At 33.4% G+C, this 17,587-nt stretch overlaps 1 protein-coding gene across 8 annotated transcripts in view; it reads left to right on the forward strand.

The window, feature by feature from the left end:
* Positions 1 to 17,587, forward strand: part of MGAT4C (MGAT4 family member C) — a 710,876-nt gene that overhangs the window by 74,931 nt on the left and 618,358 nt on the right. For all 8 annotated transcript variants that reach the window (XM_044228891.1, XM_044228890.1, XM_044228888.1 and 5 more), the window contains exon 2: positions 1,323 to 1,355. The gene's annotated coding sequence lies outside the window, so the exon portion shown is untranslated. The remainder of the gene's footprint in view (positions 1 to 1,322; positions 1,356 to 17,587) is intronic.

A 17,587-nucleotide genomic window follows, 5' to 3' on the forward strand; every position in this document is an offset into this window, starting at 1 on the left:
ACCTAATGTGCATAGAAAAAAATCTGGTATGACATGCACCAAATTCAGCATTCATTTATTGAGTGGGGTTATAGTAAACCTTCATTCCTTATATTCTTATGTATAATACTTGGCAAGAGAGGTTTTGTTTTGGTTTGGCTTGGTTTAAAAATTAAAATGTTGCATTTATTTGAACACAGCTGAATTTAGTGTGGAAAGTGTTTTTGTTTGTTTTGATTTGGTTTTGGTAATAAAACATGAGGAAAAGACCGGAAGCATGTATATCTGCATATTAACAATGACTAATTCCAGGAGGTAGAATTACAGGCAACCTTAATTTACTTGCTTCTTGACTATATTTAAAATACTTATTCATAAGAAAGAATTGTCAGTTTAGGCAGTGCAAAGTAGAATCATGTGAATGGACTAAAATTCAAAAACTCTCTCATTTATGACACGTGTAAAAACATCTCATTCTTCATACACTTTGTTTTGGAAATATGATTTTATTATTATGGTTAATTCTTGATGAAATTTGCTTATCAATAAACTACCTTAATTGTGTGAGCGTTATTAAGTCAACAAACCAAATGTAGCACATCATAGCGAAGTTATTGCTTGACTTTCTCAAAAGCGTTAGTTAATTGCAAGGGGAATGACAATTAAGTGAGGTTTTCTTTAACTTTTTTTTCTTGGTGGCTATGTCAATTTTCTTGTGTTTGTTTTTAATAAGGTCACAGGTAATGACAGTAGAATAGTAGCATACATTTTTTCATGTGTAACAGAGAAAATATCAGCTTCTGGTTGTAAAATCATTAAAACAATAAAAAATTAAAAATACCTCTTAGCAAGCCATTGTTTAAGATATTTCTTTCCCTTCTGTTTTAGTTTGCTAAACCACTTTTTGTTATGAATTATGTAGACGTTTGGGTTTCATTAATTTGTTTCAAAATTCTTGTATCAAGTGTGCGTATTTTATTCCTAACTATACACTCTATTTTTCTTGTTATTATTGTCTTTCTTGGACTTCTGGCTTTCCTTTGCCTCTTCAAACATCTCCAGCAATATTTAAAATCTCTGATAGCTAATGGTAATGTCAGAGGACATTTTCTGGATCCAAGCCAATCATAATGTCTTTAACTAATGTTTATATATACCAAGCTTGCCAGCTACTTACCAGTGCATAACAGAAGATAAATGTACACCAGTCTACTACCAAGGCTAAAAGAAGCCAAGCCATCTGACTGCTAGCAACCTAATTTTTACATAGCTGTTTATAATTCTCATCGTCATGTTATAGCAATATGATTTATTAATCCTTCTGGCATTTTTCTCCTTGACAGCCTCTCAGCTGCTGTTACATCCTTCTTGGATGGGTAAGTTCTATATACTATTTTGAAACTGGAGTCAAATTTTATGTGTTGATACTTCATTTGTTTTAGGCACTTATTCTACTAAAGTGGAAGAACTTTAATTTAACACTATCATATATATATATATATATATATATATATATATATATATATATATGTTCAACAGAAGTAAAAATGAAGAAAAACAAATTTGGAGATGTAATTGCGATGGAAATTTTCCACAATTTTAACTCAGAGTGGGTTAAAATATAACTTACATTGCAGTTTTTACAGACCGGCCATAGCACTTTTCTCCAAATGGAAAATACAGTTTTAAGACCTTGGCAGTCTCTTGTGAATATTCAAGTACTTTGATTCAGGACTGTTTTTGCCAGAATATTTAGAATTTTACACCTTTTAACTGTACTTTTACATTTAATTTAAAATCATCTTTAGTTAGCTAAAACCACCAATTCAAAATGGTAGTTATCCACTGTGTTTCATGTAATTATTTTATTATAAACTTAGATTTGATGTCACTTAAATATTATACACATTAAATACAAACAATTAAAAAAGTATTGGAAGGGAGAATATACACATACACGCACACACATTCACACACACTGTATATTGGTTTGTTTGTTTGTTTTAAGATTTTTATTTCTTTGACAGACAGAGATCACAAGTAGGCAGAGAGGCAGGCACAGAGAGAGGGAAGCAAGCTCCCTGTTGAGCAGAGATCCTAATGTGGGGCTCTATCCTAGCACCCTGGGATCATAACCCAAGCCGAAGGCAGAGGCTTTAACCCACTGAGCCACCCAGGCGCCCCTTGGTTTGTTTTTTATAATAAAACATGGGGAAAGACCAGAAACATGTAGATTCATATATATTAAAAATGGCTAATGTGCACAGATAGAATTATAGGCAATCTTAATTTTCTTTATATGTGTATAAATATATTTACTTCTTATTTATATATTGCACACACACACACACACATCAGTGATTTACTAAGCTAAGCTCCAATCAGGGTTGTGTTGCTAGAATCTATAGCAAAAAAGAGAAAAATATTTGAATTCTATAGTTCCTTTCATCTAATAAAAGAAATGAAGTATTTTTATTTAATGTGGACAGACACATTTCTTTATGTGAGTGAATCCAGAAATATTTCAGCCATGTAAAATATATTATGTGCTATCATATTGTCAACTATAAATTTGCACAGACTATTTTTTTTTTCAGATGGGTAACATTCTTCTGTGAATGTTTTGGTGATTGTGATTGTGTGTTTCCTCAACTATTGAGGTGTTTTCTGTCACATTTCTTCAGAGAAGTAAAACAAATGGTTTATTCCTGTAGGAAAAATGCAAACATAATGCAACTTAGAATTTGTTTTAACCTCAGTCAGGAGCTTGTTTTGAGATGCAGAATTCGTCACTATTGTATTAAAAAATCATAATATTTGTCTAAAGGATTTTATGTTTTTTAAAGATTTTTATGTATTTATTTGAGAGAGAGAGAGCCCACAAGTGGGGAGGAGGGGCAGAGGGAGAAGCAGGCTCTCTGCTGAGCAGGGAGCCCAACAGGCAGCTGGATCCCAGGACGCTGGGATCGTGACCTGAACCTAAGGCATTTGCTTAACAGACTGAGCCACCCAGGTGCCCGTGTCTAAAGCATTTTAAACACAGCTGTGCCAGTTGCAAGTGAATACACAAAATAAGAAAGAGTTTTTTGGACTTTGTGTCTCTCTAATTTCTGTGGAGTCTTTTGTCTGGCCTAGTCTAACTCAAAATCATTACTACTTATACCCAACTTGTTTAAGTTCCGTGAGAACTGGAAAAACAATCAATGGAGAACCAATTAAGTAATTACTAATTTTCACATAGCTTCTCACTCATTAAAAACTGAGGGAAAAAGAGGAAAATCTGGCATACCCTAGACTTTAAGAAGTAGTTTCTTCTTTTTCAATCTTTTTATAGTGTATAATAATATACCATAGGAAATAATGTCTCAACATCCAGAAAATTTGAATTTTAAGTCACTCCTCTTTATTAAAATCATAATACTATTGGAGATCCTTTTAAAGTTAATGTTGATTTTTAAATTTTCAATAATTTGACAAATAATTTACTTCTCACATTAATAAAGTGACATTTCATCACAAGTAAACTGTATTTCCCAAAATATTTACATAGCTGTTTATAATTCTCATCGTCATGTTATAGCAATATGATTTTCTTTCTGAAGTCACATAAATTAATATGTAACTGTTGATACTGCATATATTATGGGGAAATTTGGGCCATTATGAAATTTACAAATATAAAATACATTGTATTATATAGGTATGTGCATATTTATTGTGGTATTGTGATATATATTATATATATCATAATTAATGTATATATGCAATTAATGCTTAAACAGTCTTTATATGGTTTTAGAACAGAGAAAGTGGGATGCCCCAAAAGATAGCTCTGGCAGTGATAGTAATAAATTTAAAGCATTGGATTACCCAGTTTTCAATACACTTATTAATGAATGAAGATCCATTTTAGAAAATTATTAGGAATGCCTGTAATTCTGTCAAAATTCAACTACAGAATGCTTCACAATTTGGGGAGGGCCAGCATCAAAGAAGTCATTAAAAACTCTTGCATCTTGCACGTTATACGTCACGAAGTAAAGATTTATGAAGAACAATTAATTGTTTAGATGCTACTTTACCATTAACCAACCATTCTGAAGCATAATTAATGACAGTGTTTTATTTTGAATCGCAATGTAAGTATTTCCCATTTTAAAAAATCATGTGTAGTAAAAATCTATGAAAATGTATTTTAATTCAGATTTGGAGTTTTTCAGTATCTTATAAAAAGTGAAATTTACAATGCATGGGTATTGTGTAGAACCTGCCCAGATAAAGGGAAAACTTGCACGTGCTTACACAGAAGCCTTGTTTCTCGAGAGCCTCAAAGTGTCTTGATTCTCTTTTCTTCCTTCTTGTTACCTAAGTAATATAAAACATACTGTACTCGGGGCGCCTGGGTGGCTCAGCGGGTTAAAGCCTCTGCCTTCGGCTCAGGTCGTGATCCCAGAGTTCTGGGATCGAGCCCCGCATTGGGCTCTCTGCTCAGCGGGGTACCTGCTTCCTGCTGTCTCTCTCTCTCTCTCTCTCTGCCTGCCTCTCCGCCTACTTGTGATTTCTGCCAAATAAATAAATAAAATCTTTAAAAACAACAACAACAACAACAAAAAAACCATACTGTACTCAATTTGCAAACATGCAGTTTCAGAAATGTTTGCAGCAGTGAGAAATTTAATTACATGTTTCTTACATGTTTACCAATAAACTTTATTGTAGTTGTTATACTTTATTTTTTATTGAATTCAGAGAATTAAGAAAAAGATTAAAATAGCATTTTGAGAAATGTGTAATTATGAATTTCTAAGGAGCAGTTAGTTTCTAACTAAGCAACATTAGTTTTCAATACTCTCAAAACTCAAAGAGTAAGAAGAACCAACTTTGTTAGTGAATTGTTATATGAATTAATGAATAAACACTGTGTGATGGGGCTATCAGTGTATAAAATTGGTATATAGACTTGAAGAATGACTTCAACATCAATACAGCACGTATATCGCCATATCCTTCTCTAGAAGCAGGAATGAGGGGTGCTAGGGTGGCTAGTGTCAGACTGTTGGATTTCAGCTCAGGTCATGATCTCCAGGTTGAGAGACAGAACCCCACATCAAGCTCTTTTCGCCTAGTGTGTAGTCTGCTTGAGATTTCTCTCCCTCTCCTTCCACCCCTCACCCTGCTTGCACACACTATAAATAAACCCATAAATAAATAAATAAATAAAATCTTTTTTAAAAAGAAGCAGGAATAATATGCATGAGAACCCCTGAGTTCAGCATATTTAGGAACATGGCAGACCTGTGTTTTTCATATGTATACCATATCTCTCCCACTAAAATAACACAATCTGTTCCATGTATATCAATTAGTAGGGACCCAGCTCCCATTACTTCATAACCCCCAGCACCATAATGAGGGATCGACATATGACTCAGGTCCGCTATACCATTGGTCAGACAGGTTGGTGTCAGGCTATATGAACAATACAAGTTAGGTTACTACTTTTGTCCTTATTTGCTACAAAAAGGAACAGAGTAAAGCAAACCTGAAACATGAATAGAAACAGAATCTCTATGTCATGGTTTGAGACTTAGAATCTTTTCAATAACATCTGTCAATATAATCACTTCTTTTAAAAATCATTGTTATTTTGAGATTCTATTTTGTTATTTTGATTCTTGATAAATACACTACAAATATTGATTTGGTGTGATATGATATTTTGGGACTTCCAGGTCATTCTCTGATGTGGTCTTGATAATAGTATGGTAACTGAATCCAAATGTTTTATGACAAAGATCTAGACTCCGCACAAAATTTGTCAAAATTGGGGAAAATGAGGCATTTAGATACATATTTTTACAATGTGAGTATGTATATGCATGTGTGTTTAATTTTTCAGGAAGTAAGTTAATTACAAGAAAATATCCAAAAGCAGAATTACAAGTGTTCAGTTTTTTGTTTTTTGGGTTTTTTTTTAGCATCTAAAGAATTGACCTCTCTGTTAGACATTTAACTGTTCTAAGGACATTGGCTGTTCTTCAGTGTCTTTGGGGGTCTTTGGAGAAGCTGCAGGCACAGAATTTGCAGCAATGCTAGCATTCCTTCTCTTTCAGTTTAACCCTGCTTGTTCCTGATTTGGGTAGTTTACATTGCCCTTCCTCCTGCCCTTATCCTCATTTCTCTAGTTCTTTAGATAAACTGATAGGAGAGGAGAACCCATTACTAAACATTGACTACAATTTATTTACTGGCCTTTGTTATTTAGGTTGATATTTGCTTAATCTAAGATGTATGTATTTAATATATATTGAGTGATTTAGAAAGACCATGCAAATAAATTTTATCCACAGTTCTTTCTTTCATTGAATTACATGATTTTACCCACGCTGAATGTCATAGCATCTTCATATTTACTCTTTTTTTTTTAATTATTTGACCCAAGGTTACAGGTCTGTAAATCATCAGTCTTACACAATTCGCAGCACTTATATCTACTCTTTTAAAATATGGAAACATGTTGTGCTCTATATTATCAGTAGGACGGACTTGCACCATTGAGAATATATTTAGAATCCGCTGGCAAGCCCCATGGTTTCTGTTTTGTTTTGTTTTGTTTTGTTTTTATTTTTATAATTTTGATCTTACGTTATCAGATGCCTTGTCACTTTAAGACAAAAACACAATTCCAGTTTGGTAAAATTGAATTGACTAACCCTCCATAGTAATCAAATGTGGAACTTAAATTTTTCTCTCTCTCCTTATGGACCAAGTAATAGAAGGCATAGGAATAAATCTCTTTTTTTTAAATTTTGTTTTATTTAAATACAATTAATATATAGTGTATTATTGGTTTCAGAGGTAGGGTTCAGGGATTCATCAGTTGCATATAATACCCAGTGCTTATTATGCCCTCCTTAATGCCCATCACCCAGTTACCCCATGCCCCCAGCCACCTCCACTTCATCAACCCTCAGTTTGTTTCCTAGAGTTAAGAGTATCTGATAGCTTGTTGTCCCCTCTGATTTTGTCTTATTTTATTTTTCCCTCCCCTCCCCTATGATCTTCTGTTTTGTTTCTTTAATTCCACACATGAGTGAAATCAAAAAGATAATTGTCTTTCTCTGCTTGACTTATTTCACTTAGCATAGTACCCTGTACTCTCATCCACATGATTCTTCATTCTTCCTAGCTTGCATTCCCTCAACCAACTCAGCTCTTGAACTAAGAACTTTTTAGTTTCCACGATCAAAGGAGAAGAGGAAGGAGAAGAAAGCAGATAAGGGCACTTTAAGGACGAATTCATGCCTTCTAGACCAGATGTGTTTTTTCAGTCAAACTTTCTTTGTTCTTATGGATCACTTCTGTGGCTCTTTTGTTGCCAGGTTGTTTTGGACAAGATACCATTTTAAATGACTGCAGGCCAGTGCTCCCTCTGCTAGATCCACAGACTCTTGCACTTCTTAACCTATTATTAGGGCAAGTGGCGTGATCTTGCTCCTGCAGCCTTGTGCTGTTTCCCTTTTAGATTTCTCAAGCATAAGTCAAGAACCACGTCCGCGTCATACCCCTTTAGTGGCATATACCCAATACCTTGATTGGTCTGTTAGATTTCCTTTCACTGACTTACATTAGTTTTACCCTCCAGTTTTTGAAGTGTTGAATGTAGGAGGAATTGTGGAGGAGGACAAAGTGTACAACTTAGTGTTCAACTTTCTCCAAAGAAGTCTTTAAATATTCTGTCTTTATTTTACAGCTCTCAACCATCCGTGTCCTTGATGGAACTGAGGGATTCATTTTAATTATTTATTCATTTATTATTAATTTAATTATTGTTTTAGGTCACTATTTTCAGCTCTTACTGTTACATTTAATTATTGTTTTAGGTCACTATTTCAGCAGTAGATAACCAGAGCAAGAACTATGAAATACTTGAGGGCATTTTCCCTTTCAAAAATGCATGAAAAAATGAACCAGTTAGAGAGTTTATTTTACCATTGTGTTTCAAATCAGGATTCCTCAAAGCAGTCCTACTGACATTTGGGGCCAGATAATTTTTGTTGTGGGGAGCTTCCCTGTGTATTGTTAAAAGTTTACCAGCATCCCTGCCCTGTTCTACTAGATGCCAGGGGCACATAATCCCCTTAATTGTGACTACCAAAAATGGCTCTAGACATTTCCAAATGTCCTCTAGGGGAAAAACCACTCCTGTTTGAGAATCACTGGTTTAGATAATCTTAGGGAAAGAATGTTAGGAGAAAAAAAAAAAAATCTTGGGAAAGAAAAAAATAAAAAATGTTATATTTTAAATAGCCAAGAATTTGTATCAAGCCCACTAATAGTAAACCATGAAGTAGAGACATTACTGAAACAAGCATATTCCAGGATTAGATGCACTGTTTGCAAAATCATCAAAATGTTCATGCTATCAATACTTTATATATACATAGGACTAGAGCACCATTAAGCTATGCAGTTATTGAAGTTCACCTTCCTGAATTATTTTATTTCCAGAGCTTTGTTTCTTTTATTTCATGCTTCAGCTGATTTTTCATGTTATTCTGCATTGTTTCAATAAAAACATTTTTATAAATGAATGGCTTTCTGAGAGATGAATTTTATCCCTGAGATAACCCCATAATTTAGCGTTTGGAGCTTTAAAAAATACTTATCAGGACACAATCACTAATTGAGACTAATGGGATATGCTGTACATTTCTGACAGTATAATCTGCATCTTCAAATTTTGATGATAATAATTGCATGGCAACTTACAATTCAGAAAGGAAACACTATCAGAATTTTGAGCCATGGAAAAGGAACAAAAGGGTTAGGGGACATCTGATTTTAAAAAGAATCCTTGTTTTCCTCTCCAGTATGACTGTTTAAACTACTGACATTATAATCCTGATTTTTCACTTTTCATGTTCTTATATACGCCATTTAAGAAGAGGTTCTGGGTACTCCATTGTAATTTATTACAATTGTTTCAAACTTTTCTTTTTGAGCAAGAATTATTGTGATAAGTACAACACTAGTTGGTTTGTTTACTTTTGTAAATTGTTTAATAGTCCAGAGGAGCTTGTCCTAAAAGAAAGCAAATGAATTGATTTTGTTTTCATCTTGGAGTCAGTGACAGTGCTATTATTTCCTAACAATTCTGCTTCAAATGCTGGTTGTCACTAATGGTGAATAAACCATGAGAGGATTAGTGCAAATCTATCTTCAGTATTGGACAATGCAAATCTATCATCAGAACAATGAAAACGGCTCAAACTATAATATATACTGTTAGGAGATGAGAAGCATTAACTACGTGTTTAATCGTCAAGAGATTGGCCCACATTCCCAATGCTAACATAATGGTGTTTCACTGGAAGTCTAGGTAAGCTAGTGCCTCATATTCTGGTCTTAACTTTCAAATATGTCAGACATTATCTTTTTCTTGGTAATTGGGATGCCACTATTACAAGGCATGTATCTGTCACCACTTGACAGCTACCACTTATCAGAGGAATAGGACATCCATTGCACAGAGCATTCAAATAGATTAAATCCATTTTTTAAACAAACTTTACATAGTGCAACGGCATATAAATTTATTTATAAACTATTCATAACTTCTAGATGGTTTTACCTCTTTCATTTTTCAGGAAGTAAAGGCATTGTGAAAGCTGAATAGATAACGGCATGCCACTATATTTGCCCTTCTGTAACTGATTTTTATTTTAATGTGACTCTTTTTTGTGAGGGCAAGTTGATAAACAAGGTGAGTTAATTTATATTTTTTCACAGTTGCTTTGAAGGATTATTGTACACCAAAAGAAGAATAAAAAAGATAATATTAGGTAGAGCCAACTTACGAAGCAAAGAGAGTAAGTTACTATTTAAAAACAAAATTAGATGGCATGCTGTTTGTCAATATGTTTTCATAATTTTCATATTTACTTAATTTAATTTGGCACATGTCGTCCTGTTTAATGTCTATGAGTACCTCCTTTACCAGATTGATGATGGTTTATAAATGTTATCGGTAATTATGAGGCAATTTATGTCATGCTTTTTAGAAAACTACTAGAACCTTTTTTTATAACAGCAACAAGCAAAATTCAGCATGCTAACAAATTACGTTGTCATCAGCCCAAATCAAAGTTTTTAGGTTATAAATAAATCAATTAACTTCAGGTGAGTAAATTGAAACAAAGAAATAAAAACCCCAAACCTAGTTTTGTTCAGTTTCTCTATCAGAAACACATTACAACCATGTGATCTGAAAGTATTTTTTTTTGAAGATTTTGTTTTTTTTATTTATTTGACAGATCACAAGTAGGCAGAGAGGCAGGCAGAGAGAGAGGGGGAAGAGGCTCCCTGCTAAGCAGAGAGCCTGATGTGGGGCTCAATTCCGGTACCCTGGGATCATGACCTGAGCCGAAGGCAGAGGCTTTAAACTCTCTGAACCACCCAGGTGCTCCGAAAGTATTTTTTTTTTTTTTTTAAATAAAGGTCAGTCTTTTCTCCCTTGAAAGTTAGTTATCATCACTAGTAAACTTTAAGTATTCATAAACCTGAATAATAACCTAAAACCAATGTTGATTTATGATATCAAATAAATCTAGATGACGTATACCAAAGTTCCAAAGTAAAAGGAAGAGACTTTTTGGGTATGTGTACAATAAATATTGAGGGAAATAAATCAACATGGGAATAGTACCTAAGAGCCTAAATTTTGAAATGTTGTTCTGTGATACTCATTTACTTCTCCAGTGTCTTTATGTTCACACATACACCAAAAAGTAACAAGGTCAATTCTGTAAAAATATTTTGTATGTAGGTAAACATCTCTAAATCATTTGAAACTTGCTGTTTTAGTATTATTTTTATAATTTCTTTAAATTGAGGAGCTATTTAGAAACTATTATGTATAATTATACAAATTTTGACACTAATGTAATGAAATAAATTTTCCTGTGACTTATAGTTGAATTCTTACAACTTCACAGTCATCCCTCAAATATGTCAAAAGATATGAGATTATTTTTTGTTCACTATGTATACTCACTATGTATACCTTCCAGAGTGTGCTTCTACCACAACTGTCTAAAATTACTTTGTATGCCAAAAAGATCTTTATTTATATTTGTTTTTGTTTGGCTTACATATTATTCTCTCCTCCTATGATAGAAAACAGTAGATCACAATATTTTGTGCAAAGTATAGCTCGGTAACTTCATGGTACATCTGTAAATGATAAAATGAAGGCACCAACAGATGACTGATGAACTGAAAGACTGGTGAGTGAATGAGTATCATATAGTACTTTTTTCCCCAATGTTCTCTCTGATAGCCCCCTTGTCCATCATCATTGTCTGTTTCCTAGGCTTCAGCTTTATGCTATTTTGTCCTTTTTTAATCCATTCATTTGGTGTCATTATCCTGATAAATTATTGTTTATGATAAGCATTCTTCAATGGAATATTTTTTGGCATACTTTTTAACAATGTTTTATTATTTCTATGCCCTCTCAGGTTACTAACATGTGCAGAAAAGTTATGAAAATAATATATAATTTCCAAGTAGGATGTACATCAGGAATCAGGAATATTTATTTATTTATGTATTTATTTATACATTGACTAATTAAAGGATCAAAAACAGTCACTTCTGTAGATGCCAAAAGACATTTAACAAATTTACCATGTATTTTCAAATAAAAACAACTTAATAAATTAGTAGGAGAAATATACTTTCTTTTTTTAATTTAATTTAATTTTTTCATTGTTCTAAGATTCATTGTTTATGCACCACACCCAGTGCTCCATGCAATATGTGCCCTCCTTAATACCCACCACCAGGCTCACCCATCCCCCAACCCTCCAAAACCCCTTTTGTTTCTCAGAGTCCATAGTCTCTCATGCTTTCTCTTCCCCTCTGATTTACCCCAATTCACTTTTCTTTTCCTTCTCTAATGTCCTCTATGTTATTCCTCATGCTCCACAAGTAAGTGAAACCATATGATAATTGACTTTCTCTGCTTGACTTATTTCATTCAGCGTAATCTCCTCCAGTCCCATCTGTGTTGATACAAAAGTTGGGTATTCATCCTTTCTGATGGCTGCATAATATTCCATTGTATACATGGACCACATCTTCTTTAGCCATTCATCTATTGAAGGGCATCTTGGCTTTTTCCACAGTTTGGTGATTGGGGCCATTGCTTCTATGAACATTGAAGTACAGATGGCCCTTCTTTTCACTACACCTGTATCTTTGTGGTAAATACCGAGTAGTGCAATTGCAGGATCATAAGGTAACTATATTTTTAATTTTTTGAGGAATCTCCACACTGTTTTCCAAAGTGGTTGCACCAACTTGCATTCCCACCAGCAGTGTAAGAGGTTCCCCTTTCTCCACATCCTCTCCAACACTTGTTTCTTGTCCTGTTGATTTTTGCCATTCTAACTGGTAAAAGGTGGTCTCTCAATGTGTTTTTGATTTGAATTTCCCTGATGGCTAATGATGATGAACATTTTTTTCATATGTCTGTTAGCCATTTGTATGTCTTCTTTGGAGAAGTGTCTGTTCATGTCTTCTGCCAATTTTTTGACATGATTATCTGTTTTTTGGGTATTAAGTTTGAGGAGTTCTTTATAGATCTTGGATATCAGCTCTTTGTCTGTAATGTCATTTGAAAATATCTTCCCCCATTCAGTGGTTTGCCTCATTGTTTTGTTGACTGTTTCCTTTGGTGTGCAGAAGCTTTTTATCTTGATGATGTCCCAAAGGTTCACTTTTGCTTTTGTTTTCTTTACCTTTGGAGACATGTCTTAAAATTAGTTGCTGTGGCCAATGTCGAAGAAGTTCCTGCCTATGTTCTCCTTTAGGATTTTGATAGATCCCTGCCTCACATTGAGGTCTTTCATCTACTTCAACTTTATCTTTGTGTATGGTGTAAGGGAATGGTCGAATTTCATTTTTCTATTCATAGCTCTCCAATTTTCCCAGCACCATATATTGAAGAGACTGTCTTTTTTTCCACTGGATATTTTTTCCTGCTCTGTTGAAGATTATTTGACCATAGAGTTGAGGGTCCATATCTGGTCTCTCTACTCTTCCAATGGTCTATGTGTCTGTTTTTGTGCCAGTACTGTGCTGTGTTGGTGATAACAGTTTTGTAGTAAAGTTTGAAATCAGGTAGTATGATATCCCTAGCTTTGTTTTTCTTTTTCAGCATTTCCTTAGCAATTCAAGGTCTTCACTGGTTCCATACAAATTTTAGGATTGTTTGTTCCAGCACTTTGAAAAATGTTGGCAAAGAAGTCAAACTCTCTCTCTTCACAGAAATCATGATCCTTTATATGGAAAACCCCAAAGACTCCACCCGCAAGCTACTAGAACTCATACAGCAATTCAGTAATGTGGCACAATACAAAATCAATGCACAGAAATCAGTTGCTTTCTTATACACTGACAATGAAAATATAGAAAGGGAAATTAGAGAATTGTTTCCATTCACTATAGCACCAAGAGCCATAAAGTACCTTGGAATAAACCTAACCAAAGAGGTAAAGGATCTGTACTTCAGGAACTACAGAACACTCATGACAGAAATTGAAGAAGACACAAAAAGGTGGAAAAGCATTCCATGCTCATGGATCAGAAGAATAAACATTGTTAAAATGTCTATACTGCCCAGAGTAATCTATACTCTCAGTCCCACCCCGATCAAAATTCCACCAGCATTTTTCAGAAATATAATTTCTTCAAGTGATAAGGAGAACCTATCAAGAACAAACATCATAGTTAATGCTGAAACACTAGCAGTATCACCACGTAAATGAGAACTTGAACAAAGATACCACCATTTTCATCTTAAAAAAAATCATGCACAATTTGATAAAATAATTTTAACAACAATAGTCAATTAAAAATTGTGACATAATTTGGTAAATTTACTTTGGTGATCATTAGGTATATTTTATAACACAAAATTGGGTGATCATTAGGTATATTTTGTAACACAAAATTAGAAAGAAATCTAAATGTACATGAATAAGACAATAGAAGACTATTTCAGTTATGTTGATGTAATGAAATAATACATAGTCATTTGAAGATGAGCCATGTGTATGGAACGACGTTCTAGTTATAAAAACCAAGCAGAAAATATGGATTATATTATCAAATTTTGGAGGGAGGATATATATATATATTAACCTGTGTATATATGTATACATATTTATTTAATACCTTGTATCTGTAAATGAATGAACTAGATTCATATTCACAGACTAGAAAGAGTTCATAATATGTGAAGAAAGAAAAAGAAAAATATCATAATATATGTAATATAACTTTTGCTTTTCAGAATTATCCATTATATACCCATAGTCAATATTTTGATGAAACTATCCTTTCCTGTTGTGTGTGTGTGTGTGTGTGTGTGTGTGTATACACATGCACCTATACAATGGAGATACAAGCCCTAAATCCCATACATATTAATAGATTAAATAGTTGTTACCCATTATAAGCTTATGGACATAGTAAGTGCATTTATGTATTATGATGTGATAACCCAAGAAAATGAATTAAAATTTTCAGAATAAAATGATACTTCCTCAGAGGGTAGGGTCAACCTAATGCTTGTTAGTTGAAATGTTTGAACATGCTGTCATCTGGAAGTTAAAAAAGAACCAATTCATCAAAATCAACAGTACTTACAAAGGGAATTGTATGGTCTCATAGTTACCTTTATATTAAATCTAGAAAAAAAAAGATGATCTAAACCATCTGTTATATATAAGACACTAGTTAATGGCAACATTGTTATCTTCAACAGAAGCAGGGGTGCTGAACATAACACCATGAATGCCATGGTCTGTCTGTATGTTTCGTAGTCATTATGTATTTGAGCAGAACAGTTTCACAGTAATTAAATCAAATGAAAAGTTGGTTTACAGAGATTTTCAGAATAAATAGTGGTTAATTACAGAATGACTAAACTGTTGCACTCCTAACCTTTAGACAAAATCTCTTTCCATGAAACAATTTTATCAAGGCTCATTATTACTTTCATGATGAGAAAGTACCTTTTCATTTCATGATAATGGCCATAAGTCAACAGGTATTGAATTGTAGAAAACTTCAGACTCTATTAGGGAAGAGAATCAAAGGAGAAAATACTGTCTACTCTTGGGAGATAATTTTTCTCTGTAAACTTAATGGAGCTTTTCCTTCTTGATACCTGGAAAAAGAAACATGGATACTCCATTCTCTCTCTCGTTTTTTTTTTTTTTTTTTTTTTTTTCCAGTATTACTTTTATGTTGTGACTAGAAGGTGAAAATCTGATTTAAAAAAAAAACAAAAAACAAAACAACAGCACTATATTCTATGCCCAGTTTTAATGATTAGTGCTTAAAGAAAAATCCAATTTTCAAAAATAATAATTTTGTCATGAGTCACAGAGACATCAGACGACACAAAAATTTTTGAAGTGGACACTTGACTCATGAAATGTTGAACATAACTCAAGTGATTCCTGTATCCCCCAAATGACTCGTTTATCGTTTACTGATACTATACAGCCTAGATCATTAAAATCATTCAGGTTTACTGATTTTTGGCTTTTGACTTAGGCATTCTGAAGTTTTCCCTTCCTCCCTCACTTCCTCTGTCCTTTCCTCCCTCCTTCCTTCCTTTCTTAATGGTCAAGATTTGATTCTGTTCTTCATGGATTAAGAACTGGTAAACATCTTAATTTTGAGAAACACTTTTTACATTTCGTATTACAGCATTATATTTTTTTTCTTTAGTTAAGATATTTTATTGATTCAAGGTAAAGAAGAGTAAATTTCATATTTATACATCCTAAAATATTTAAATACTAAAAACCTTGAATATATTTTCAATATATCAAGTATTTTTAGGTTTCCTTTAATTCTCTAAGTGTCTCTTCAACTACAATCTTAAATCTGATTTTTTTGTCATTTTATAAATGGTTGAAATAAAGAACTATACCACAAATTTGGAATCTAGAGAGCTTTATTTTATAGTTTCTTATATTATATAAATGCCTGTCTCTAGCATGTGACAACATATCAAACTAGAAAATTTCTTCAATTAAAACTATAGTGTTTATTTTCAGGGCAGGACAACCTTCATGAAAATGTGACCTATGGCATCAAACAGGATCTGTTCTTGGTTTATGGCCTTGCTTTTGCTGTCCTGAAATCATTAATAATTTTTAATAGCCCGAAGTTTTCATTTTGCAGTGGGGCCTTCCAGTTATGTATCTGGCTTAAAGATACAAAGTATAAAAATGTGAAACTATCTGTGTTTGTATGATTTACTTAAATAACTGATTTGTGAGGTGAAAGCCTACCTAGTTTCCATATTTTCTTCCTTCCTTCTGTCTTTTTTTTTTCCAAATTACTAGAGATCTACTGAACAAAAAAATCTGTATGACTAAAATGAAAACTGGTAAGATTCAAAACCTATTTTTTCATGAGTTTAACAGTTTAGTGACCATCTGCACACAAAATTTTGAATTCACATTTGTGAACTGTTTCCAAAGGATGTGGCAGACCTGCTTCATTACTATTCCCACAGCCTTTACACTGGGCCAGTATCCTCGTTTCCCAGTATCTAAGTGTTGAGTGTTAACATTCAAGCTTAGTCCACCCATAGCACTTGTACCAACTGGTAAGGGGGCAACTCTGTGGGAAGATCCAGGGATAGACTTTGACATATCTTTACCCTTTCTTGGATTTTTCTCCTTCCCTTACTTGTTTCACTTCCTGTCTTAAGGATCAATAAATTATTTGTGCCTAAATCCCTTCTTAAGCTGACTTAAGTCAGAAGTGAAGTTAAAACAGTTTAAGTTTTAAGGAAGCTGATTTGGGAGAGAACAGATCCCTGGATATGGGACCAAAGAGATGATGATTATGAATAAGTTTTGAGAATTTGCTATCTAGAAAGATAACACAGTATTATATTGTCCACATTAGATGTTCAAGAGTATTTACCATCACTACATCAGCACAAAAGTGACCTGTGTTACTGTGAAAAAGGGGCTATTATCAGTGATGTCCGATTTGTATAAAACAACAATTTTTAACTTACTATACTTTATTCATGAACTTGAAAGATTTTTAATATATTTTTGGTTATCCTTATCCCTTTTCTGCTGTTTCTATTGTGACGTAAGTAGGAATTAGTATTTATTCTATAAAGAATAATGGTCTCACAAGCACTTTTATTTGAAGAAAAGTTTTACCAAGATCATAGTATTAATTCTCCGTTGTCACTAAGATCAGAAAAAAATAATTGGACTCAATTTGCAGAGCTAGTACTTTTGTATATTTGTGCATTCATATACAAGAAGATCTTTATACCAAACATGAGTATTAAGACAGAAAGAGGAAAGGTAAATTCTTAAAATTTCCTTCTCTTCCGATATATATTATATATATACACACACATATATACCTATACCTGTTGAAAGTGACTGTAAGTACATCTGTGAAACTCTCAAGGTCCTTGATAGATTCAGCACCTATAATTATGAGCATTTCTTAAAAGTGTTCATAACAGGATACCTGGGTGGCTCTG

The sequence above is a fragment of the Neovison vison genome, chromosome 12 (assembly GCF_020171115.1).
Source record: "Neovison vison isolate M4711 chromosome 12, ASM_NN_V1, whole genome shotgun sequence".
Lineage (NCBI taxonomy): Eukaryota > Metazoa > Chordata > Mammalia > Carnivora > Mustelidae > Neogale > Neogale vison.